This window comes from Canis aureus, chromosome 7 (assembly GCF_053574225.1).
Source record: "Canis aureus isolate CA01 chromosome 7, VMU_Caureus_v.1.0, whole genome shotgun sequence".
NCBI lineage: Eukaryota > Metazoa > Chordata > Mammalia > Carnivora > Canidae > Canis > Canis aureus.
In genome coordinates this window covers 64,436,780-64,463,691 of record NC_135617.1, presented here as the reverse complement: position 1 = coordinate 64,463,691, position 26,912 = coordinate 64,436,780, and the positions used below count along the sequence as shown (strand labels likewise).

General features: G+C 47.0%; 1 long non-coding RNA gene across 1 annotated transcript in view; it reads left to right on the top strand.

Moving 5' to 3' along the window:
• The window catches only part of LOC144317570 (uncharacterized), a 38,490-nt gene that overhangs the window by 1,854 nt on the left and 9,724 nt on the right, over positions 1 to 26,912 (top strand). The window contains exons 2-5 of the long non-coding RNA XR_013383576.1: positions 16,066 to 16,544; positions 16,975 to 17,119; positions 20,945 to 21,052; positions 26,396 to 26,516. This is a non-coding gene — a long non-coding RNA (uncharacterized LOC144317570). The remainder of the gene's footprint in view (positions 1 to 16,065; positions 16,545 to 16,974; positions 17,120 to 20,944; positions 21,053 to 26,395; positions 26,517 to 26,912) is intronic.

The window sequence follows — 26,912 nt, the reverse complement described above, 5'->3', positions numbered from 1 at the left end:
CATATTATTATTATTATTATTATTTCACATAATGGTTGCAATAACATCACAGGTGGTTATTAGTCCATTTACACATGAGGAAGTTGAGGCTACTAGAGCTTAAATAACTTACTCAAGGTACCTTGCTTAGGGGGACCTGAGTCTGGAGTCCATGGCTGCCTGTCTTCATTGACCTGAGCACATGCTGTCACCGCCCCCACCCCAACACACACACATACTTTCCAAGGCCTTCTCTGACTCCCTCTGAAGCCTTCTCGTTTCCTTCAACACTGGGCATCTTCGCCCTGCTGGTCTAGGCCCTCCCCAGCTCATTGTGAGAGTGACTTGGGTGCACCTGGCAGCCCTGTGGGGCTACCTCTCTTGTCATTCTGTCCTACCGTGAGCAACCTCCCACATAGCCTGTGGTATTTCTCTTGGATATTGCGGCCTGTCCCTGCTGGTCTCTTACAGCCTGCTCCCTTTCTGGTCACCCTTAACACAGAGGGGGAGGCTTTGGAAAGAAGAAGAAATTGTCAGTGGGGTCAGCTGTTCTCTGCACGTAGAGATGACTGGACCATACTGACCCTGCCATTGTCTTTGGGCAACTGTTTATAATGTCTCAGATTCATGCATTTATTTATTCATTCATCCATTTTTCCTTTTTTTAGCAAATACTATGTGCCAGGCTCTGTGTGAAGCACTGTGGATATAGCGTAATATGGCCCTCTCTTTGTCCCAAAGGGCCTTTGAATGACCAGGAGACAAAAGGGCGGTAAAAGTCTACTTGGGGTGGGGAAGCCAGGGATTAGAGAAGTGGGTGTGGGAATCAGTTCCATCTGGTTAGAGTCAAGAGCAACTTCAAAGAGGAGCTCATCTTGATAGTCATTTTAGAAGCTAGGTAAGAGTTCACCAGGTGGATGGGGTGGGGGGAGCAGTGTGAAATGTTGTGAAGGCAGAAAGCAAGGAGGTGAGCTGAGCAGCTGCCAGACTCAACAAGAGCAGCGCTTGGGGGAGGGCAGCCAGAGACCAAGTCCCAGAGCTACAAAGACAGTGTGTGTGTGTGTGTGTGTGTGTACACACGCATGCACACAGACACTCAGGAGCACAGGGGAGAGTTTGGGGAGCCCTCATGATAAGGCACTCTAACCTGTAGTCAAGACATCCATGGATAAAATTCAGAGACTCTGTGAACCTGGATGAGAGACATTTGACATCTTATTTCCGCTTATCTCCATCTGAACTTTAACGTCACCTTCAATAACAACTGCAGGCAGCAAACCACAGTAGCATTAGTAGCACCTGAGACCTTGTCACCAACAGATATCACAATCCTTTTCATACCCCATATGCATATCTCAAAACACTGTCTCAAATTGTGTCATTATTAAGCCTCGCTGCTGTAACTTACAACATGTTAATTAAAAAGGCCATGTATTCCTATATACAAATTTTATTTTTAAAGACTATTTTGATAATTGTCTTTTGATGTGACTGGTTGCCTTTGTAAACACAGCACACTGTATTTTATGCATTTAAAGACCCTTTACTAGGAAGAAGTCCACAGGCTTCACGGGACAGTCACAGGGGTGTGTGAAACAAAAACAAGTCTAAGCATTCCACTTGAGAGGGTTCTGAGCAGGCAAGTGTTCTGATCACTGTAGCATTTTCAGGAGCTCACCCAGGCAGCTGTGTCCTGTAGAAGCTGGGGGCAGCCCCAGTCCAGGGGGGCGTCAGTGGGGACCAGAAGGAAAATAAGAACTGGGGCAGTGAGGGGCAGGGAGGACTCAGGAGATGTTAAGGGGTTGGAAGCTTTGTGATTTGGGGGGCCTGTCACTATTTTTGGAACTCCCCTACTTCCTGCTGCTGTTTGTAGGACCTGCTGCCTTCTGGAGCTGGGCACCCATGATAATCCGAACCCCCCTTCCTACATCGCCTGAACACGTGGCTCCCACACGAGACTTTCCCCGCAGCTGGCCTCCCCTGGCCTCCCGCAGCCCCCGCCCCCCTGCTCCAATCAACCCGCAAAGGCCTCATTCAGACCTGCTGTTCAAAGCCTACCACAGCCCCATCTGGCCCCCGTGTGGCTGTTCCCAAGGGATGTAAAGATCCCAGGGACAATTGGCTACTTGTCCACCAGATGAAAGAGGGGCCTGAGGATTGGATGAGAGGGGGGCGGGGAGGGGAGGAGGATGAGGAGGATGCCAAGGAGAAGGAGGAACTGGGATTCCTGGAATTTCTGCCTTCTGAGCCAGTATCAGGAGTGAGCTGGGCAATAAACAGAACTTGAGCATACGTGGGACTTTGGCCTGAGAGTCCTGGACGTGTTTTTCTGAGCGATGGCTCACCGGGCACTGGGGCTCCACGGGCTTGGAGCCCCATACCTTGTGACAGGTCTCAATCACACATCAGTTAGGATTCACTGACTGGAATCTCGGCTCCCAGCCACAAAACACCTCCCTCCTCAAGCCAGTCACCCAAGTCCTCTTGACCTCATGTCACGCTAACCTGCTGTGGAAAAGCATTTCATTGGGGTCCTACCCAAGGACCTAATGGAAAGTGAACATATTGGGGTAAATGGTCTAGCCCCTCCCCTGGTACCACCTCACTGTCAGAGCTGGGAGTGGAGTAGTCCGAAGCGAGTCTGTGACAGGAGTCACCCTTCGTGTGTACTTCTTGCTTGCCAAGTGCTGCCCTCAGCACCTGATACACCCAGCTGGACATGCCTCACAGTGACCCCCTGAGGTGACCAACCTGGCTGGTCTCCCCATTTTACCTGTGTGAAAACTGAGGCTCAAGAAGGAAAGGGACAGGCACCAGGGTGGCACAGCGGCTGAGCATCTACCTTCGGCCCAGGGTGTGACCCTGGGGTCCTGGGATGGAGTCCTGCATCGGGCTCCCCACAGAGAGCCTGCTTCTCGCTCTGCTTGTGTCTCTGACACTCTCTCTGTGTCTCTCATGGATAAGTAAATAAAATCTTAAAAAAAAAAAAGTAAGAAAGTGACTTATCCGATCTGGTGTGTGGGGAAGCCAGGATAGGAACCCAGGCTGGTTGGCCGGCAGACACAGGCCTCTGAGCACTTAGACGGGGCTGGGCCTGAGGGAGCTTCACTCCTCCAGCACCCACCCCAGGTCCCTCCAGAGCCAGGCTTTTACCAGTGGGAGCTCTGGCAGTGTTAATTTGCTCACCCATGCCACTACACTGGCGATCTGTTGCCTCTATTCTTTTTATTATGGTAAAGTATGCATAACAAAATTGACTGCTTTAGCCCATTTTAATTTTTTTTAAATGATTTTTTTATTTGAGAGCTGAGAGAGCAGGGGAGAGAGGCAGAAGGTGAGGGAGAGAGAGAGGGGCAATCTCAAGCAGACTCTCCGCTGAGCAAAGAGTCTGTAGATGTGGGGCTCGATTTCACAAGCCTGAGATCACGACCTGACCCGAAATCGAGAGTCCGATGCTTGACCAACTTAGCCACCCAGGAGCCCCTAACCACTTTGAAATGTATGATTCAGTAGCATTAAATGCATTCACAATGTTATGCAAACATCACTGTTATTCATTATTAGATATTAGTATTTTAACGGTATAATATGATATTGTGGCTTAAAAAGAAACATTTTCTTTTTAGAGATTAAATAAAATGCTGTAAGAATCTTGTCACTGCTCTGTTTTCCTGAGGCTTGAGATATAGTCCTGTGTGTGTTTTTTTTATTTTATTTTATTTATTTATTCATGAGAGACACAGAGAGGGGCAGAGGCACAGGTGGAGGGAGAAACAGGCTCCATTCAGGAACCCTATGTGGGACTCGATCCTGGGACTCCAGGATCATGCCCTAAGCCGAAGGCAGATGCTCAACTGCTGAGCCACCCAAGTGTCCCTATAGTCTTGTATTCTTACCATGGTCTCTGTAAATCCAGTCTTCGCCTGCCTTTCTGGTCGTATCTCCCACCATTTCCCTGTCCACCCATGACTTTTGTGGGAGGTTTAGCTTGTGTGGGTCCCTTCCTCTATAAATGATATTTTACAAATGTATTAATATAAAGGCCAATACATGAATATCATATTTGGAACATTTTCTTCAACTGAAATGTTTGGGGTTCTTCTTCTTCTTCTTCTTCTTCTTCTTCTTCTTCTTCTTTCTTCTCCTTCTCCTCCTCCTCCTCCTCCTCCTCCTCCTCCTCCTCCTCCTCCTCCTCCTCCTTCTTCTTCTTCTTCTTCTTCTTCTTCTTCTTCTTCTTCTTCTTCTTCCTCTTCTTCTTCTTCTTCTTCTTCTTCTTCTTCTTCTTCTTCTTCTTCTTCTTCTTCTTCTTCTTCTTAAAAGATTTTATTTATTTATTCATGAGAGACACAGAGAGAGGCAGAGACATAGGCAGAGGGAGAAGCAGGCTCCATGCAGGGAGCCTGATGCAGGACTTGATCCCCAGACCCGGGATCATGAACTGAGCCGAAGGCACACACTCAACCACTGAGCCACCCAGTCATCCCTTTTTTTTTTCTTCTGATTTTAAAATAAAAATATTTTCATGGGCTCCTTTTAGTCTGGTGGGCCTGGGACATTGTCCCAACTACATCTAATGGATGAGTCAACCCTGTTCTAGAATTATTCTGTCTCTACCTCCCCAAACACTCTCTCTCTAACCCTTCATCCTGGCAAGCCCTACTCTTCCTTGGAGAGGGCTTCCCTGCCCCTCCCCAAGTCCCCAAGAGAGCTAGTGGTCCCCCATCATGTGCACTCACGCTTCCTGCACCCTGACGTCATGAGAAGCATCGCAGTCGAGAACCATATATTAATTTGTGTGATTCCCTGCTTGATGTCTATCTCCTCCACTAGACTGTACATCTCTGTAACCCCAGCACCTACCCCAATGCCTGGCATATGGTGGCATTTCATGATAAATATTTGCTGAATAAATAAATGCATTTGAAGTATAAAGAGACATCAGTAATGCTTAAAAACATTTGAATAAGAAAAAGAAAAAGTGGAAAGAAATACACCCAAAGAGTAACAATGTGTTTGAGGGAGGTAAGTAGTAGGAGGTAGAAAGCGTGGTAGGGGGCGCACCTGGGTGGCTCAGTTGGTTAACCATCTGCCTGCGCCAGGGTCAGGATCCCAGCATTCTGGGAAGGAGCCCCAAGCCAGGCTCCCTGCTTAGCGGGGAGTTTGCCTCTGCCCCTCCTTGTCTGCCTCGTGTGCTCTCTCTCTTGCTCTGCACTCTCTCTCCAATAAACAAATAAATTCTAAAAACAACAACAACAAAAAAAAAAAAGAAAGAAAGAAAGAAAGAAAGAAAGAAAGAAAGAAAGAAAGAAAGAAAAAAGGAAGGAAGAAAGAAAGAAAGAAGTAGATTTAAGAGTGATTTTTACAAAATTGCTAAGGGACTAGCTCTTGAATGTTCTCACTTTGAAAAATAAACAGTGATTATGTGATGTGATAGAGGTGTTTGCTACTAGAGGTAATCAAATTGCAAATATAGAAATATATCAAGTTGGTAGGTAAGTACACCTGAAACTTAATCAATGTTATATGTCAATTTCATCTCAATAAAAAAAGAGTTATTTTTATTTCCTTGGTTACACTTAAGTACATTTTCTAGTTCTTTCTCCATGAACATCTGTTGCTTGTGTATTAAAAATATTCAACCAAACAGTAGAGACACATTCTTTCCAGACAAGTACTGAGAGAAAGACCCTACTGGCTGCAAGCTCCTTGAGACACGGCTGTGTCTGTCTTGTTTCCAGCGGCGTCCCCGGTGATGGGCACATGATAGGTGCTCAATAAATATTTGTTGACGGATGGGATGCTGATCTTCGAGGTCTGCACTGGAGATGGTGACAGCAGGGAGGAGGCTGGGGAGGAGATGGGGATGCCACACAGTCAGCATAAGGGCAGAGTAAGGACCTTCTGGAGGTGGGATTATCAGACTCAGAGAGAAAGGTTTCATTTACCTGGACAACTGGATGGAAGAGGACAGCAGGGGGTGGGGGGTAGATCCTGAGCTCACCCTGGGGTTCCTTACATGTAAAGGTGCTCTTGTTACACTTGGTAGAATAAGCCTAGAGGGCAGTGAGACCAAAGGACCGGAATTCAGGAATCTGAAGGGACAGATTTGGGGGTCACAGCCCCCAGATGGTGGGCGTCTTCTTCAAGTGGGTCGATGGCCCACGGCTGCTCCCAGCCTGGAGCCCCAAGATGTTAGCAGCGTGTCTGGCTTCCGAATTCTGGGAGAAGAAGAGGGAGCTTTGCTGGGACAAGGATGCAAACCGGTTCCAGGAGCCAGATGGAAACTGGGGAGAACTGGATGAGCCTCTGAACACAACACTGGAGCTGAAACAACTCTCAGTTACCCCCACTGAGTCAGAGTCCAGACTGACATTTAAGAGAACAAACACACAGGAACATGTGGAGAGGTAGACCTTTCTGTTCAATAAAAATCACTGCCGTGACCCAGCTGAACCGTCCTTCAGCTCATGCCTGGACTGGAACCACTTCTCATTCCAGGTGCGTCCTTGCTCTGAAATGGGCGTATGAGTCACTTGGAAAAGAGGATTTGATTAGCAAAGATTCAATCAGACTACAGCTGTGGCCAAAAAGTGGGGCGCACCTGCAGGGCAAGCCTTCCCCGCAGGCAGCCAGATTGTCAGGCACCCCATTTGTGCCTGCCACTGTGCCCCAGATCTCACGATCAGGGAGCATGCCACTGGGTGAAGGCATGGCAGCCTCCGCAGTTCCTATTTCAAAATGTGAATGTCTCCTTTCATGGTAGCACATCCCAGTCGGTAAGAACTTACTGTAGCACATTTGTTCCCGATGAGGGTGAACTAGGATTAGGACCCTGAGAGAAGGGAGTTTTAATGAGGGAATGGAAGGATAGAGATAGAGGCTCCTGGGTGGCTCAGTGGTTGGGTGTCTGCCTTCCGCTCAGGTTGTGATCCTGGGATCCTGGGATCGGGTCCTGAATCAGGCTCCCCACAGGGAGCCTGTTCTCCCTCTGCCTATGTCTCTGCCTCTCTCTCTGTGTCCCTCATGAATAAAATAATATCTTTAAATAATTTTAAAAAAAGGACAGAGGTAGTTGCATAATTTGGTATGATGTAGAGGGTGGGGTGCAGCTAAAGGCTGTGGGCATGGAGGGGGATGGGGTACAGCATGGGAGGGGTCTGCACAAAGTGTCGCTGTGCTGTTCCAGGTACATGTGGAAACCAAGTGGGCTGATCCTGGAGTAGTTCACATCCATGCAACCCTGTGCCCCTTTTGTGGATTGTTCTTCGGTCAATATATGCTCCATGATTGTTCCCCACATGTACGGAAAACCTCTTCTTCCAGGGACCTTTCTTCAAAATTCTGTATCCTTTGAATCTCTTGGCATCACACTAGACACAGAGTTTGTGCGTTAATAAGACATGTCTATTGTTGGCTCAGGGAGGAGAGCTCTGCCAGAAGCCAAGCATCCAGTAGGCATTCCGATCACCTTCAACAATTTCTTCAAATGCCTACAGATCTGCAAATAGCAAAGAGCTCCACAAAGAGCTGCAGTCTCTACAAACACCAGTAAGCTCTGTAAACACCTTCAAGCTCTTCAAACAGCTGTGTGTTTTTTGAAAATTACAATTTTAAACTGTGATTTTAAAATCTTTAAACATTTACGAATGGGGGGCTCTACAAACAAGGAAGGCTCTGCAAACATCTGTGGGATCTGTGAACAGCTACAGGCTTTGCAAGTGACAGGCTCTGTAAACACCTGCAATCTGCAAGCACCTGCATGTTCTGCTCTGCAAACAGCTGTAGGTTCTGTAGCAATTGTCCACTAGACTGTAAAAGTATCAGCTACAGCCCAGACTTGAAAACACTATTACAGTTTTTTTTAAAAAAAGATTTTATTTATTTATTCATGAGAGACACAGAAAGGTGGGGGGCGCAGAGACAGGCAGAGGGAGAAGCAGGCTCCATTCAGGGAGCCCGATGTGGGACTCGATCCCGGGTCTCCAGGATCACACCCTGGGCTGAAGGCGGCGCTAAATCGCTGAGCCACCCAGGCTGCCCCACTATTACGGTTTTTGAAATTGATCACTACGGACCCTTCCCATAAGGAATAAATATTAGGAAACAGATGGGAAGGGACAGGAGAGGGACAAGTGAATTTGATAAATAAAAAAGATTGTGGGCTTTGGGTAGGTTCAGTGAAACATCCATGGAATCATTTTTATGTGCTGAGAATGGTGCCACCGCAATGGGAAGCAATGGGAAGCGTGGAGAACCATATGCACTCACTGCTCAGGGAAATTCAAGCACCCTGCATCATTTCTGACAGTCATTGAGAATACCTGTACACAGACTCAGATTGATTTTCTTCTGAGGCATGATTACATGTACCTGGCTAATACCTCTGGTTATCAACTAAAGCAATAAAAACCCATCATAATCTACCTGCATACTGTATCCAAAGGTGATTGACATCTCCACTGACGGTTGCTGGCATCAGGGCTGGGCCAGTCTTGTCTGTGGAGACACAGGCACTCTAAGGGCAAAGAGCAGACCGGGACAGGGGACAGGACTCCATGCACGGCAGCTCCCCGGTACATGATACCCACGTGCCCCTGTGTGTCCTGCGAAGCATGGGAATGATGCTGAAGCGTTTGCTCCATTGAAGGCTTCTGGCAGGAGGAGGTGAGCACAGGACATATTCATTCTGGCCAAAGACTGGAGAGGAAGACGGCTGTTGAGATGAGAAGAAAGGAATAGTCCTAGGGGAACGTTGAAGCCACCATGCAGGCACTTTCTGACTGAGTGGCCTTGGGAAGATGATTTGACCTTTCTGAACTTTATTTTCATATTCTGTGGAAAACGGGAGTAGTAGTACTACCCACCTCACAGTGTTGTTGTAAGGATTAGATGAGTTTATGTTAACAAACTTCTCAGAACCGTGACGGCATGTGGTTAGCTTCATCTACGTTAGTTAGATGACAGCGATGATGAGGATGGTGGTGGTGATGACGATGGCAGTGATGATGGTGAAGATGAGGGTAGTGGTGGGGCTGCTGCTGCTGCTGCTGCTGCTGCTGCTGATGGCAATGGAGATTATAATTATTTCCTGGGGCTGCTATGACAAAGTACCACAAATTGGTGGCTTAAACCCCAGAAACTCGTGGTCTCACGGTCCATGGGAGCCTCAGATCAAGGTGATGGCAAAGTTGGGCCCTTCTGAAAGTATGAGAAGGAATCAGTTCCACGTCTCTTTCCTAGCGTCCAGTTGTTTGCTGGCAAACTTTTGCATTCCTTGGCTTGTTGACTCATTACCCTGATCTCTGCTTTCACATTCACATGGCTTTCTCCCAGTGTGTGTTTGTGTCTCTTTGTGTCCAGATTTTCCTAGGACTACCAGTTATATTGAGTTAAGGCCCCACCCTGATGACCTCATCTTGATCATCTGCAAAGACCCTTTTTCCAGATAAAGTCACATTTTTGAGTACTGGAAGTTAGGACTTCAACATTTTGGGGAGGACATAACTCAACCCATAACAGTGATGATGATGATGATGATGATGATGATGGAGGCCATGGTGGTGATTTCATGGTGCCCTTCCCTTTACTTATCTCTTTGTGCGTGATAGCAGGCTTCCTATGCTTAGAGCTTAAAGAAATGCCTGTTCATTACCCACTGTCAGATATTGCCCATTTTAAGGCCCGTAAGAAATACCTATCACATTGAATTGCAGTCAATCCCATCTTGCCATGACCTTACTGTCTGTTTTGGGTCTTCCATCCCATCTGAGACAGAGGGGGTGGAAATACTCAGCTGGGGAAGCAGGAAACAAGTTGTCGTAGCCAGCATCACTGTATCGATATTTCCAAGACTCTGAGCAAGTGAGGCAGGAGGCTGTATTGTTTTATTAGTGTCTGTATAAACAGATGGCAGGGGAGCACTCAGTTGTAACAGGAAGGAGTGATAAGGCATGAAGAGTCATAAACACTTGGGTGCAGGCTTCATCCCAGATGAGCCCAGGCCTTCTGTTTGCCCAGGTGTGGCCTTTCCCTCCTCCCAGGGTAGATTGCATCACCTGTTGCCCTGGGGGACAAAGGGTTAATCTGGGGGATGGAAAATAAATAAGCATATACTCCATGGCAACACCCTCACCCCCACACACAGCACACTCTTTTGGAATAATCCCACATTCTAGAAAAAAAAATAACTAAAAGGATAACAACAGTCCCCTTCTTACCTTCTCAGCATTTTCCAAAGCATTTGGGTAGACTCTTTTTTAAAAAAAGTAATTTATTTTGAAATCATTTCAAATTTACAGGAATGTTGCAAGAATAATACTGAGAACTCCGTTATCCCTTCACCCAGATTCTTTAACATTTCACCATATTTGCTTTGCCACCCTCTCCCTTTAGATACACCCATTCGGGATCCCTGGGTGGCTCAGCGGTTTAGCATCTGCCTTTGGCCCAGGGAGTGATCCTGGAGTCCTGGGATCGAGTCCCAGATCGGGCTCCCTGCATGGAGCCTGCTTCTCCCTCTGCCTGTGTCTCTGCCTCTCTCTCTCTGTCTCTCATGAAAGAATAAATGAAAACTTAAAAAAAAAAAAGATACACCCATTCATCTCTTTCTGGATTTAAGAGCAAGCTGCAGACATAATGCCCATCACTCCTAAATACAGGAAAAATCTCTTATATGGATCACTCTACGGTTCTCCAGATAAGGGAATTGGCATTGGTAATGACTACCATTCAGTCCACAGACCCTGTTCAAATGTTGCCAACTATCCCAACCATGTGTTTTTTTTTTTTTTAAGATTTTATTTATTTATTCATGAGCCACACACACACACACACACACACACGCACACACACAAAGAGAGAGAGAGTGAGATGCAGAGACACAGGCAGAGGGAGAAGCAGGCTCTATGCAGGGAGCCTGATGTGGGACTCGATCCCGGGTCTCCAGGATCAGGCCCTGGGCTGGAGGCAGCACTAAACCACTGAGCCACCCAGGCTGCTCCTCAACCATGTCTTTTTCCTTTTGTAGCCCCAGATAAAATCCAGGACCATGCCTTGCATTTACTTGTCATCTGTCTTCAATCTAGAAGTTTCTCCATTTTTCCTGCCTTTTGTGCCCTTAGCAGACCTAAAGAGTCCAGGCCTTCTATTCTGTAGGATGACCTTCAGTTTGGGTACATCTGATGTTTTCTTTCAAGCAGCCCCAGGCCACTCATTCATTCTTGACGGGAACACCACAGATAGGATTCTGTGCCTTTATCCCTTGGTCCAGTTGTCTGCCAGGCTCCCGCACCACAAAGTTGCCATCTCTGCTTAGTAATCGCTACATATGTTGTGAGGAGATATTAGGAAATTATGCCAAAATCCTGATCCTCATCGAAACCTCTGCCCACCAGCTTTAACATCTGTTGACAACTCCTGTATCAAATATGACTACAGTGATTGCCAAATGGGAATGTCTCCATTTTCAGCATTCCTTCCATCATTTATTGGTTGGCATTCAACTACAGGGAAAACTTTCTTCTCTCCCCCATTTGTTTGTTTGTGTCAGAAAGGCTCATGGATTCCTATTTTATTTAATTGGTTGAAATGCATTAGAATTATCATTTATTGGGATCCCTGGGTGGCGTAGCGGTTTGGCGCCTGCCTTTGGCCGAGGGCGTGATCCTGGAGACCCTGGATCGAATCCCACGTCGGGCTCCCGGTGCATGGAGCCTGCTTCTCCCTCTGCCTCATTCTCTCTCTCTCTCTCTCTCTCTCTCTGTGACTATCACAAATAAATAAAAAAAATTATCATTTATTTTAGTGTTCAAATTATCCCAAGTTGTGCCAGACAAAACCCCTTCAGGCTGGCTCCTTGTTTCCTTTGCCATGTTCTCATTGTGCTTTGAGCATTTCCTTAATTTCTGGTGCAGTAAAGCATTCCGGGCTTCTTTGTAATCTCTCTGCTCCAGCCTTGGAATCAGCCACTTCTACAAGGAATCCTGGTTCCTTTTTGTGTGTGTGTGTGTGTGTGTGTGTGTGTGTTTTGAATCCTGGTTCCTTTTAGTGGAAGATGGTAATTAGAAACCATGATCTGGGTGCTCAGTGAGTTGTTGCTACAGGGGCATCATTACTTCTAGGCCCTCTGAAAAGATAGAGTTAAGACATACATGTATATACAGACACTCTCATTCATAGTGGTTGTGTTTTCTAGAGTTCGCTGACAAAATTAGTGAGTGCTAGATCATTGCTCTTTAGGGGAAATACAAGGTTAGGTTCCTGCAAGCCTCTGGTCATATTTTCACCAACCAATCAATATATAACTTTGTTTTATGTATGTTTCCATCTAAAGACATCTTCTTTAATAGATATTGTTGACTCATGAACATTGAACACACTGGCATCAGCTCTATGACTCATGCCTGAACAAAGCTTGTCTAACATGTATTTATTTGCTGCACGAGGCACATCACAGCTTTCTAGACCATGACAAGGATACTTGTTATCAGTACAAAAGTCAAAACAAGGAGATAAAGTATCCCTGTTGGCCTTAGCTGAGAACACTCACATGGACAAACCAAAATTTTTTTACTTCTCTGTATATGTCTGTAACCTCAAAAGTGCTACAAGGGTTTACTTTGGGGTTGCAAAGACCTTTTAGTGAGTAGGTGAATTTGCAAATATGGAATAATAAGGATTAAAACTCATCCAACTCAATAGCAAAAAAACCCAATTTGATTAAAATTGGCAGAGGATCTGAACAGACATGTTTGCAAAAGACATACAGATGGCCAACAGGTAATAAAAAGGTGTTCAATATCTCTCATCCTCAGGGAAGTGGGAAATGGAAATCAAAACCACAGTGGGCTATCACCTCACATCTGTTAGAAAGGCCCTTATAAAGAGACAAGAAACAGCAAGGGTTGGCAAAGTTGGGAAAAGGGAACCCTTCATGTGCTGTAACAGGGAAACCAGTTTTCTACTATGGAAACCAGTATGGAGGGTCCTCAAAAAATTACAAATAGAACAACCAGGCGATTCAGCAATCCCACCTCTGGATATTTATCCAAAGAAAACAAGAACATTAACTCAAAAAGATGTGGCCTCATGTTTATTGCAGCGGTGTTTGTAATAGCTGAGATATGGAAGCAGCCCAAGTGTCCATTGATGATGGATGTGTGAATGAAGAGTGGTTGTATATACACGTAAAATATTGGAATGTTATCAGCTATAAAAAGATGGAAATCTTGCCATTAGTGACAACATTGGTGGACCCAGAGGGTATTATGCTAAGTGAAATAAGTCAGAGAAAGACAGATACCATATGATTTCATTTTATGTGCGGCATCTTAAAAAACAAACAAACAAAAAAACCCAAAACCCCCAGGATCATGGATTGAGGAAACAGATTGTTTATTCCCAGAGGTGGGGCTTAGAGGGTTGATGAAATGGATGAACAGTTCTAGAAAATACAAGCTTCTAGCTATAAAATAAATAAGCCCCAGGGATGTAATATACCACATGATGACTATAGTTAATAACATTGTATTGTATATTTGAAAGTTGTCCGGGCACCTGGGTGGCTCAGTCGGTTAAGGGTCCTATTCTTGATTTCAGCTCAGGTCACAATCTTAGGGTCAAGAAATTGAGCCCAGCTTGAGCTCCACCCAGTGTGGAGCCTGCTTGAGATTCTCTCTCTTCTCCCTCCCCCTCTGCCTCTCCTCCGTTTTCTCTCTCTCTTTTTCTCCCTCTCTCTAAAGAGAAGAAAGAAGAAAGAAAGAAAGAAAGAAAGAAAGAAAGAAAGAAAGAAAGAAAGAAAGAAAGAGAAAAAAAGTTATTGAGAGTAGATCTCAAAAGTCTTTGTCACAAGAAAAAGGAATTTGTAACTATGTGTGGTGACGGATGCTAATTTGATTTATTGTGGTGATTATTTCACGATATAGACAAATATCAAGTCACTATGTTGTGCACCTGAAATGAATACAATATTGTAAGTCAGTAATGTCTAAATAAAAGATGAGTTTTGGCTATATATGCATACAATGCATGTATACACGCATAATACATAATACACCACGCAGAGATACCCACAACCATTTCAGTATCTATCTGGTAAATGTGTTTTAAAACTGTGAGTTCCTACTGATACTTCCTATTCCTTTTTTTTTTTTAAGATTTTCTTTTTTTATTCATGAGAGAGAGACACACACACACAGAGGCAGAGACACAGGCAGAGGGAGAAGCAGGCTCCATGCAGGGAGCCCGACGTGGGACTCGATCCCAATCCCGGGATCACGACCTGAGCCAAAGGCAGGCGCTCAAGCACTGAGCCATCCGGGCACCCTGATACTTCCTATTCCAATCTGGAAGCTCTAGATCCTTCTAGCTTTCCCTTTTTCCATCTGTGTAAAGCACCTCCCTGATAGTGAGAAATTTAGTTCCCATTATCCACAATGTATTTACTTCCCGTGCCCACAACCTCTGAGCTGAGTCCTCTCCAGTCAGACACAATGCCTCTGTGCAACCCTTGCTCCTCCTGGTCTCACTCCTTCAGCTGCTAAGTGTTCCCATCCTTCTGTGAAGAGAAGAAATGTAGGGGAAGCTCAGGTAACCATTAGTATCCACTGGCCTGGTGATGTAGGCAGACTAAGTATTTTTACCCATTTTACAGATGAGGCTCCAAGAAATGGATCATCTCGCCTGAGGTCAACAATGAGTAACTCCAAGTACTGAGGGAATCAAATGTGCGGGGCCTGAGACTCAAACTCCATCTCAGACAGTGAGAAAGGAAACCAGGAATGGGAAGCCCGGAGTATTTTTTCGAACCTTTCCAGGGCATCCCCCTGTAGCCGAGGTGAAGAGCCCCGGATCTGGGGCTGCATGAATCCAGATAAAATCCCCATTAAGTCATCTGAACATATCTCAGGCAGGCTGCTGAGATGTTGGGGAAGAGTCCTGGGGCAAAAAGCAGCCACCTCGAGGATGCATGAGCCTGATCTTTGCATGAGATTGTCCATCACAGCTGTGGCTGAAACCACACCAGTGCCGGGGGGAGGTGATGCAGGCAAGCAGGGGCATCTGCTTCCAACACATGTCAGAGAGGGGTGATAACTTGGGGGTGGTGGTGGCTGGCTCTTCCTGGGTCAGCTGAGAGGGCTTCTGGAAGGGTGAGCAAGTGAGGAGGAGCTGGTACTTAGAGATCCAGGGCTGGAAATCAACCTTGATCCTAAGGGCTTTGGTTTTGTTTCTGATAACTCAGTGATGAGGACTGCCCCCATCTGTGGGTGATGATGCTATGATGGCAGATGGTGTCTCAAGCTTGAAAATGTGGAGCACAGTCTTTTTTTAAAATTATTTATTTATTTTTAAATATTTTATTTATTTATTTGACAGAGAGGGAGAACAATTGGAGGCAGGGAGGAACAGAGGGAGAGGGAGAAGCAAGCGCCTCACTGAGCAGGGTGCCCAAAGTGGGGCTTGATCTTGGGACTGTAGGATCATGACCTGAGCAGAAGGCATATGCTTAACCAACTGAGCCAAGCAGGCATCCCCTGTGGAGCACATTTAGCACTGCTCCCACTTCCAGTCGTCCTGCCTGTTGCCCAAAGACAGCAATGCATGAGATCATCCCCTGTTGGCTGGGATCTTGGGAGAGTGGGACACTGTCCATTCGGAGGGAATTTTAGGGAAGCTCAATGTTGCAGTGAGGAATTGCATTAGGCTGCGAATAAGAGAGATTCAAAATGATAGTGGCTTAAGAAGATAGAGCTTGGTTTTCTCTGAAGTAAAAGAAGTCCACAGATAAGCCAGCCTAGAGTTTTAGTGTCAGGTCTGTGACATCGTGATGTCTCAAGCTCCTTCCATCTTTGCATGTTCCATCCTTTGGTGGTATCATAGTCCAAGATGGCAGCTGGAGCTCCAGACAACACATCCATGTTTGAGGAAGGAAGGAGTATGGGAGATAAGGCAAAAGGCACTTGTCAGCTCAATTAGGATCCTTACTTTATTTCCTCTGAAACCTTCCCCTTCCTTCACCATCAGGGTATCATCAGCCATCCTGCTGTGAAAGGGAGTCTGGGAAATGTTTATTTGTCTCTTTGTTTTAAGCTGGATGCCTCCCCACTTCCAACAATACAATGGTATAATAAAGAAGAAAGCGAGGATGGATATGAAATAGCAACCAGTAATCTCCACAGAAGGCTGAGAGCTCTCCAGGCCCTCAAAGGAAATGGTTCAAATCCAGGATGGACAGAAACCCTGGAAAGAAATCCCACGTGTGCGATACCCTGCCCAGCCTTCAGCGATGACGCTGATGGTGGCAAAGGGTCCTGGGGGCTTAAGGCAAGTGCTCTCAGCTGACAGTGACCCCATCTGGGAAGCCCCGTGTCCTCTACCAAGGGGAGAGCAGGCTGGGACTTTGGTCCTGCTTGGATGCCTTCTTCTATGACTCAGCCACACTTAACTCTTTTTTTCCACTTGCCTGGGCCAGGGGACATTAGAACCTTCAGGGATCAGCGGTTCCATGCCCGGGAGGAATCTGAGGTGGACTGGGAATGCAGAGGCCCACGGACTGGCCCTGTCAGGAGGTAGTGAAAGGTTGGGGAGGAATAAAGTCAGACAGCCGCATACTCAAATGAGTTTGACCCCCAGAAAGGAACCGCCTAAGTCCCAATTCAATTCCTGGTACCAACTGAACTGACCTTGATTAAATGGGAGAGGGGAGGGGGGCTCCCGAACTCAAGGGTCTCTCACCCCTCCCCCTTGCTCCTGGGAAGGAGCCTGACCCAGGGAGCCCTTTCCTGATCTCTGAGGCACGTGATGGAAGGGGGGAGTGGGACTATCCACTCCTAGGGTTAAAGTCTCCCTTTCCTTGCTTCTTGAACCTGAACACCCCCACCCCAGTACTTACTCCTTCCACCCCCGTGCTTAAACATTTACCTGACCCTGGTCAAATGGCTTTCCAGGGGCTTTGGCCCCAAGGCACGGATGACTGCTGAACATCACCCATTTGTTCAGAATCGCAGATACTGACTTCAATACCCTCTGCCCAGGCCCTCTGTCCCAGCCTTCCCCGCAACCAAGGCCAACCACCTTTCAGCCTTGGACTGCCTCCCAAATGCCATTCACGTGCTCTGAGCTCCTCTTATCACCAAAGCACCAGGTTTGTCCTCAGAATGCAAAGAACATGGGAAGAGTGTGGTGGTGGTGGTGGTGGTGTGTGTGTGTGTGTGTGTGTACGATGGCGAGCTGGGATTGTTATAGTCACCTGTAAATGACAGGTCAAGGAGAGCTGTAAACCTGGCTTTGACACCTGTGTGACCTCAGGCAAGTGATGTAAACTTCCCTGGGCCTCAGTATTTTCATCTGTGAAGTGGGAATAACTTGATGGATAGATAGATAAATAGATAGCAGAAAGACAGACAGACAGATAATAGAGAAATAGAGATAATAGAAGTTTTTCAAGGCTCAAGTGAGATCAAGGGTACTTATAAATTGCTGAAGATTGAGAAAATCTACAAGGAAATATTTAACTCCTGCCTGGCTTCCTTTGGGTATTTCCCCAGGGGTCAGCATTTGGGCAGTCCTGCACACTGAGGGGTGATATATCTGGTTGTTAAATCTTGGAAGCCAAGAAAAGCATAGCTAGTTTAGATGGAGTTTCTCAATTGTTCAAAAGTTTTTGGCACTTTCAACACTAATACACAATGTTGGGCATTGCCTGAAATACTTTTAAATGGTCATTTCAGCCCTTTTTCCAAATCACACTGTTTTCAGTTAAAAAATTACATCTTTTGGGATCCCTGGGCAGCTCAGTCAGTTAGGCGTCTTCCTTTGGCTCAGGGCATGATCCTGGGGTCCGGGGATGGCACAGAGAAAGAGGCAAAGACACAGGCAGAGGGAGAAGCAGGCTCTCCACAGGGGGCCAGATGTGGGACTCGATCCCAGGACCCCAGGATCATGCCCTGAGCCAAAGGCAGATGCTTAACCACTGAGCCACCCAGGCACCCCTATAAAGAGTAATTTAGAAGTTTTCCAAGGTAAGTGCCACTAACTAAAGAAAAGCATGCTTTGTTGGGCAAGTTCAAAATGACAAGTTCTAGGTGTGTAGATTAGGGATTGACCATAGTTAAAAGTGGGGTTGATATTCCACATTAGAGCATCAACAATTGCTGAAAACTGTTTCAGGATGTGATGTGTGGAATTCTTGCATCTTGCATCATGAGAAATCATCTGGTTCCTCATCACACGTTTCAAGTCTGGTTCGCACATGATGGGAGAGATGGTTTCAGATCATTGATCTTTTCCTAAGTGTGTCTGCACACATAACACATGGTGGCTATACATAGCTTCCATTTCCAATAAAAGCACAGCCAAATTGGAAAGAATCAGCCCTCTCTTGTCTCATTTTAGTATTGTTCAATAATAAGAACCCAGGACATCTTGTTGTGCTTTAAAAATAATTTTGATCAGATGAATGCAAATTATGGATCCGCTGATGAGCACTGCAAGGCAAACTGCCAAACCCCATATTGGGTGGTTATGCTTTAGAACCAGTATTTTTCTACTTCCCCTTCCTAATCAACCAGCCATCGCAGATAGAAGACAATAAATGACAGTATCTGAAAACTATTGAAGGTGGTTTAATGGTTAAAAAATAGACATCAGCTATCTCCTGTGTCTAAGAAGCTTCACCCCACTGAGCCACCAGGTCTGCTGGCTCCTCTGGTAGGCTTTCACATCTCCCTGAGGAGAAGTTTTTAATTTACTTTTGAATAGCTAATATGGTCAGGTGGTTTCGGATGCAAAAACTACAAAAGCAAAGTTGAATTGCTGGGTCAAATGAATATGCATTTATAATTCCAATAGCTGTAGCCAAATTGTTCTCCAGAGGATTTGTTCCAATTTCCACCCTCAGCAGAAGAATCTGAGTGCTGTTTCTACATATCTTTGTCAACTCAGTATACTGACAAATGTTTGATGTTTGTAGGTGGAAATCCTATGTTGGTGCTTGTTTAAATATGCAGTTTCCTTATTGCAGGTGAAATTGGGCATCGTTTCAAATGCTTGAGCCAGTCAAATATTTTCCCCCTGTGGATTGTCTGTTGATGTCTTTTGCTCACTTTTTTTTTTTTCTATTGAAGTGTGTTCGGTTTTTTTCTTAGTGATTTGTGGAAGCTCTTTATATATATATTAGGGAAATTACTTGTTTATGATATTAACCACAAATTCTTTCCCAAGTTTGTAGCCTGTCCTTTGATTTTGTTTAGGATAGCATCTACCAGGCAGCCAGGGCCCAGCAGTTCAGCACTGCCTTCAGCCCAGGGTGTGATCCTGGAGACCCGGGATCAAGTCCCACATCGGGCTCCCTGCGTGAAGCCTGCTTCTCCCTCTCCCTGTGTCTCTGCCTCTCTCTCTCTCTCTGTGCCTGTCATGAATAAATAAATAAAATATTAAAAAAAAAGGATAGCATCTACCAGGCAGAAATTTGAAAAAAAAATTTTTTTTGGAGTTAAATTTATCAAGCTTCTATTTTACTTCTAGATTTTGTGTCGTAATTAGAAAGGCCTCAGGGTGAGAAAAGCGAGTATTTAATTTCTTGAAATTATAAGGCACTGACATGGAAATAGGCACCATCATCCCCTTTATCTCCAAGTCCCTGGTTAGGAAGACCTTGGGAAACGCTGGGCTTTCATAAGGCTTTTGGTGGTATAAGTTGATTCACTCCAACCACTACACTGAATCAGAGTGAAGACCAAGGGAAGTCCACACAGAGGTGATGTAGAAAGTCTATTTACTTTCCCTTCGGGGACCTTGCTGTCTTTTCTTAAAGCTCTCCCAGGTAGAGAAAGCTCAAACTGGAATGATTTCTGCATGTACCCTCTTCCTGACTCTGCTGGGAAAGTGGGAGAGAGGATCCTATTGGCCCCAAGGAGGGAGGCAGATTCTCTGTGAGGACCAGACACTGTGCTTTGAGGGAAGGGTGGAATGTCCGCCTTTGGTGGGGGGGCGGGGGTCTTAGCTACTTCCCTTCTTCCACCATCTTCTCTGGCCCTCTCCCTCCTAGAACCTCTATTATTCCTTTCAGAATGCCTGCCCTCAGTGCCCAGCACCCTGCCCTTGAGCCACATCTTGAGGACTGGTTCCTCTCATTAATATCTGCACTTCAGGGAACAGTGTCTCAGGCCCCTGGGTAGCTCAGTGGTTGAGCATCTGCCTTTGGCTCAGGTTGTGATCCCAGGATCCTGAGATCGAGTCTCACATTGGGTTCCCCGGAGGGAGGCTGCTTCTCCTTCTGCCTATGTCTCTGCCCCTCTCTCCGTGTCTCTCATGAATAAATAAATAAAATCTTAGAAGAAAGAAAGAAAGAAAGAAAGAAAGAAAGAAAGAAAGAAAGAAAGAAAGAAAGAAAGAGGGATCCCTGGGTGGCGCAGCAATTTAGCGCCTGCCTTTGGCCCAGGGCGCGATCCTGGAGACCCGGAATCGAATCCCACGTTGGGCTCCCGGTGCATGGAGCCTGCTTCTCCCTCTGCCTATGTCTCTGCCTCTCTCTCTCTCTCTGTGTGTGACTATCATAAATAAATAAAAATTAAAAAAAGAAAGAAAGAAGAAAGAAAGAAAGAAAAGCAGTGCCTCAGTTAACAGTGAGTTGGGTTTACTGAAAGGAGAAGGTTGGGAAGCTCAAGCTGCAGGGTCTCTCACTTACGTGGGCCCCTTCCAGGCCCTGTGATGGACCCCAGCAGTGTGTGTTCCCATCGCCATAGGTTTTTGTAAAATTTGTCATTTTGGAGGATTTTTCTCAGAGTGTCCCCTCCCACATTTTTGGAGCTTCAACTCCCACAATCCATGGCTGATCTATATACTTCCACAACTCAGGCAAGCTGGAGGAAGAGCTTTATTTGGGAGGGGAGAATTTTCCTGCCCTCTCTGAAATCCCGTGGGGCCATCTCAGCCAGGGGCTCACAGAACACTCTGCCTTCTTCTTCAGTGCTGTGTCACCAGTCCCTCGTGCAGAGCCTGGTCTCTAGCACAGAAAGAGCCAGCAAGTGAATGAGCAAATAACCTGCCCCAGCTGGTCCCAGTGTGACAGCAACATGTAAGTGGTCGCCTTCCCCTATCAGCCCTTCTCAGAGGAGGGGATTGAAAGGAGATGCAGCCCAAAGGCTGGTTCCCTCCCCCAGGCCCAGCTCAGTAGCAACCTCCTCTTGGCTGTGCTTAGAGGTACAGGGGGCCCCTTGGATGCAGGGTGGGAAAGAAGGTGGTGTCCTTGGACAAGAAGCATTCAGAGTTCTCTGGGGTGGGGTGGGGTGTGTGTCCAAGTGGCAGTGGAAGTTTCTGAGTGGGAAGGAGAAGGAGAGAAAGCAGCCTCATGGTCCATATCTACTCACCTGTTGCCTCCTCCCAAGCTCAGCCCTCTTCCTCTGTCATCCCTGCCTTTCAAACCCTTCCTAACTGGCAGGTATTTCCAGATAATCTCCAATCCAGACCACACCTTACTTCAGTGTGTCCTTGGGGATTTTGGATGAGATTAGCTATGTTTGTTCATCCACTCCTATTGTTGGGTCTCCTCAGTCCTCTCCAAGGCTCTGTAATTCCTACTCCTGACATCCTGCCAGGGCCCCTCCTTCCTGGTGGGGACAGCCTCCCTCCTCAGACTAGGAGCTCTCTGTTCCCTGCTGACTGTTGGTATTGCTGCAAAAGTTAAGAACAAAGCAGTGGGGCAGAGAAGGGTCACTCTCAGACAGGGATGGGGGTGAGTGGAGACCAAGAAGGTGTTTGAAAAGCACGTGGGCTTTTCTCCTTTTTTTCCCTTCTTTTTTTAATTAAAGAAAAATTGGCACTAGGTTGGACTTTAACTTCAAAATTCCAAATATATAAGGAGCGCCGAGTGAAACGATATGAAACGATATGAAAAAGTATCCCCCAGCCCTGTCTTCTAAACACCTCATTCCCCTTCTTGCCCTCAAATGCTATTACCGGCCACTACCATCTTTGAAATACATTTATGTAGGCTTAGACTTTCCCTTTAACTAAAAGAAAAAAATGGTGTGTCACCACTTTGGAAAACTGGCTATAACTTTAAAGCTGACAACTTGCATACCCTATGACCGGGTAAAGCCTTTCCTAGGTTTCTCCCCAAAGAAATGCACATGTCTGTGCACCATGAGACTTCAAAATGTTCCTAACAGCATCCTGTATAAAAAATATCAAACATTGGAAACTTCCAAAATATCCGTCAAAGGTAGAATGGATAAATAAGTTATGGAATATTCTTATAATGAGATATTACGCAGCAACGGACCTGAACACGTGGTCGTTATGTGAGACCACGCAAACATGTCTCATAAACATGTTGAGTGAAAGAAGCCAGATTCAGAAAGGGGATTGTGTCGTTTGGTTTATAGAAACACAGCAACCATGAACCTAGAGCGTTAGGTGTCAGGCTGGTGTCACCTTTAGAGGAAGAGAATGTGGGTGACAGGGCCACCAGGAGAGAGGTACCTGAAGAGCTCCAGGTCGCTGCTTGGGCTCAGGACACCGAAGACTTTGTGTCCTGTGTCCAGGGCCCACAGTGCATTGAGCTGAGGACCCACAACAAAATACGGGTGGGAGTGACACCATGACGGAGGAAAAGCAACCCAGCTGAGAAATGTGGTGAGCCCCCCAGGGCTCAGGGCAGACCAGATGACCAGCCCTCCACTTGGTCCTGGCAGCATGCCAGCCTGAACGGGGCTGGGAGACAAAGAAGGTGGTGAGTAAAGCACAGGATTTGAATCAAAAACCTTCCCATTCCATTCGACAGACACCAAAGCCCCCTCCCTGGGCGAGACACAGGTCTAGGCTCCTCGGGGACCTGAGATGAAGAAGACTGTGTCTGCTCTCATGCTTTCTCTCCGGTGGGAGAAAGACGCGCAGATAGATGAATAGTTAGCATACCACCGTGACACATGCCGGGGAGGTTTGTGCCGCGTCATAGGGCCCTGAAAAGGAAGTATGTGACCTGAGCTGGGAGATGACACACGAGAGCTGAGTCCTGAAGGAACTCAGGAACTCAGGTACCGCGGGGCCCCAACAGCGCTCTAGGCAGGGGCATGACATGTGCAAAAAGCTCAGAGGTAGGGAAGGTCATGGTGCGTTGGGAAACTGCATTTTCTCGGGAGCATAAAATCTGTGCAGCAAAGTGAAAAGATGTGAGGAAGGAAATGGCCCAGGGCAGGGCCTGGAACTGTGAAGAGCTTGGCTCACCTCACTTGGGAGTTTGGACAGGAGCCCACCCTTCATTCATCTACCTCTTCCCTTTCTCTCTCTCTCTTTTTTAAAGATTTTATTTATTTATTCATGAGACACAGAAAGAGAGAGAGAGAAAGAGAGAGAGAGAGGGAGGGAGGGAGGCAGAGACACAGGCAGAGGGAGAAGCAGGCCCCATGCAGGGAGCCCGACGTGGGACTCGATCCCGGGTCTCCAGGATCAGGCCCTGGGCTGAAGGCGGCGCTAAACTGCTGAGCAACCCGGGCTGCCCAATTTCTCTTTCTTTCTCTCCTTCTCCTTCTCTTTCTCTGTCTCTTTCTCCACCTTTCCTCGCTCCCTCCCTTTTTGGTTCATTTTCCTTTTCCCATTATACAACCAATACGTGCCCCCTGCAACAATTTTGGAATATGCAAAAGCCAAGAGTGGAAGCTCAGTGAAGACAAGAACTTTGCTAATACCCCATCATGTCCCCAGGCGCTATTTGTGGCACCTGACATTAGGCAGATGCTCAAAAAAAAAAAAAAAAAAAAAATTTGCTGATGACGTGGCTGCTGTGCGGCACCCTGCAGGTACAATCTGGGCAACAGGGGACTGTTGCCCTTGGAGTCACTCTAATTAACCAGTAACAGTAACCCAGCAAGTGCCATGGCAGGGAATTGGGGCAGAAACATCTAGCTTTGGCAGATGGTGGAGAATCCAGGGAAGGCTTCCTAGAGAGCAGTGCAGAGCTCAGAGCAGAAAGTCTGAGCAGGTATTCATCAGAGGGAGTGTGTTCCAAGCAGAGAGAAGAGCATTTGTGGAGGAGGCCCAGAGGCAAGGGAGCTGGTGCAGCGGGAAGAGGATAGTTGACTTTGGGGATGAAAGGGCTACCATATAGAGCTGCAGGAGGGGAGCAGAGGTGAGTACAAAGTGGAGCAGGAGTCGTATCTCGAAGGCCAAAGTAAACATCTGGGTCTTGGACTTGAGGACAGTGGGGTTTAGGTAAGAAAGTGTGGTATACTTTGTAGCAAAGGGAATAGGTTGGAGGGGGCAGGGAGATAGGAGGCAGGCAGATAAGAGACTTTTAACACCAGGGGACAGAAGGGAGGGTGGTCCAGGCGAGGGCAGAGGCCCTGGCAATGATAGGCCAAAGAGCAGGATTCTGAAAGTCCTCAAAAGGCAGATTCTGAAAGTCCTCAAAAGGCAGTCCTCAAAAGGCAGTCCTCTGCTGGTCTCAGAGCACCTGGCTGGGTCAGCTGGTGGCACATGACGCTCTTGACCTTGGGGTTGTGGGTGCGAGCCCCACATTAGGTGTAGACATTACTTAAAAATAATATATTTACACTGTTTTCCAGAGTGACTATACCAGCTTGCACCATTCTGTTGGTGGCAACAGTGCAAGAGAGTTCCCAGCAATTGCACTACTGGGTGTTTACCCCAAAGATAGAGATGTAGTGAAATGATGGGACACCTACACCCCAATGTTCACAGCAGCAATGTCCACAATAGCCAAACTGTGGAGGGAGCCACGATGTCCTTTGAAAGATGAATGGATAAAGAAGATGTGGTATATATATATATACATACACACACTATGGAACATTACTCAGCCATCGGAAGAGACGAATACCCACCATTTGCTTCGATGCGGATGGAACTGGAGGGTATTGTGCTGAGTGAAATGAGTCAATCGGAGAAGGACAATCATCATATGGTTTCACTCACGTGTGGAATATAAGAAATAGTGAAAGGGACAATAAGGGAAAGGAGGAAAACTGAGTGGGGAAAAATTAGAGAGGAAGACAAACCATGAGAGACTCCTAACTCTGGGAAACAAAGGGTTGCAGAAAGGGAAGAGGATGGGGTGGGGGAGGATAGGGTAATTGGGTGATGGGCACTGAGGAGGGCACTTGATGGGATGAGCACTGGGTGTTAGACTAGATGTTGGCAAATTGAATTTAAATTAAAAAAATGTTTTAAAAAATAAAGGAAGACTGGCTTTGGGGACTGAAGAGCTGAGGGGGCAAAGGTAGAGAGAAGTCTAGCATGACTCCCGGTTTCCAGCCTGGATACTGGACTCAATTAGGGGAGGAGCCCTAAAAATTATGCAAATGCTATGCAAAGTTCCTGCCATTTCTTCTTATTATTCAAATGCAGTCTGCTTGTGGTTCAGTCAATGATGCCTCTCAGAAGTGACAGATGGCCCATGCTGCCCTCCACTGGCTCTCAGTCCCCTGCCCTCCCCTCGCCAGCCTGCTCCTTCCTGTCTGAAGGGCTCAGCCCAGCTTTGGTTCTCGGTCTTTGGACTTTCTTCAAGGTCCCTTCTCCTCCCTCCACTCCCTGGTTCTTAAGAAAGCAGAAATTTTTCCTCTCTGGCCCTGAGCCCAGCTGCCAGCCTAGGATTGCATGAGCCCTCCCCTCTGTCACCTGCTCCTTGCTCATTCCTGCATGGAAATGCCCCACCAGGGATGGGCGGGCTCAGCCACCCCGACTCGCCTTCTTCGGCCTGGGGTTTTCTGCTAGCCTGTCAGGCTGTCCCTTCCTCCATCTTTGGTCCTCTCAAATTTCTAACGAAGCCACAGCTTCTTTGAAAACCTTCACCCTTCCAGGCCCCCCTTGATTGTGTGTGAGTGTGTGCACGCACACGGACAGGCACAACCAGAGCTAGAGGTCCGCTCCAACACAGGCACGTGGTCACCCTGACCCTGACGCACGGCCACCTGCAGGGAGATGTGCCAGACTGGAAGCTCCCCAGGGCAGAGACTGGTCTGATTGGTTCGTTTCACATCCCCAAAGCCTGGCACTCAGGAGATGCTCAGGAAACATCTGTCAAATGGAAGAATGTGGCAGATTGGGACATGGGCTGTACAGACCCCCCTTCAAGAAAGGACTTGCTGCCCAGTTGCAAGGAGTGTAGTGAGCTGAGAGCTCTAGGTCTTAGCCTCTTCCAGAACCCTGGGCCTGGGGCTAGGGTGTGGAGAGTGGGTCACCCAGGACACAAAGTGCTAAGCCCTCCTGTGAGCATGTGCTGTGGGCACTGCCTCACCTCTCCAGTCATGACCTTGAAGGCCAAGGGCTGAGCATGACAGTGGCTCTAGGGCCTGGCCCTTTCTGCCCAGCTTGGTCAGGGCTCCTCTGCCAGGCAATCTCTGCTCCACGGTTTCCCATCAAGCTGGTGTCCAGCCGTCAGATCTGCCGTTTCCTTTCACAGAAGTCACTCCACTGTGACCCTTCCCCATGCCTACCTCCACCTCAGCAGCTGCTTCCTGGAGAACCTGGCCTGCTGAACAGGTACATCCAGGTGACAAAGAAATGGACACACACATGGCCATGTGAGTACCCCTTGCTCAGTCTTGAATCCTGTGCCCAGCATGTATTAGGTGCTCAATAAGTCACCAGAGAATGGCTGAATGGCTGAATCACCAAGATGCCCGAAGACTTGGTGGGAGGCCAGTGACCAGATATGTTGACCTAGCTAGACGTCCCTAAACTGGGGTTCCCAAGGCACCCTTGAAGGCAACAGTGGAGGTGAAAGAGTTCTTTCCGTGGAATCCCAATCTCGTGGAATACGTGCTTTTAGATGAGATAAGGCCATTCGGGTTAACTAAAAGGCCCAACCTTTTGTTTTGGCAGGAATGATATCAGAGCAGTGTGGTAACATGGGGTTATCTTGGGGTGAGCAATAGTTCCCAGGGGCAACTCCGTACAAACATGTTTTTCACTGGGCA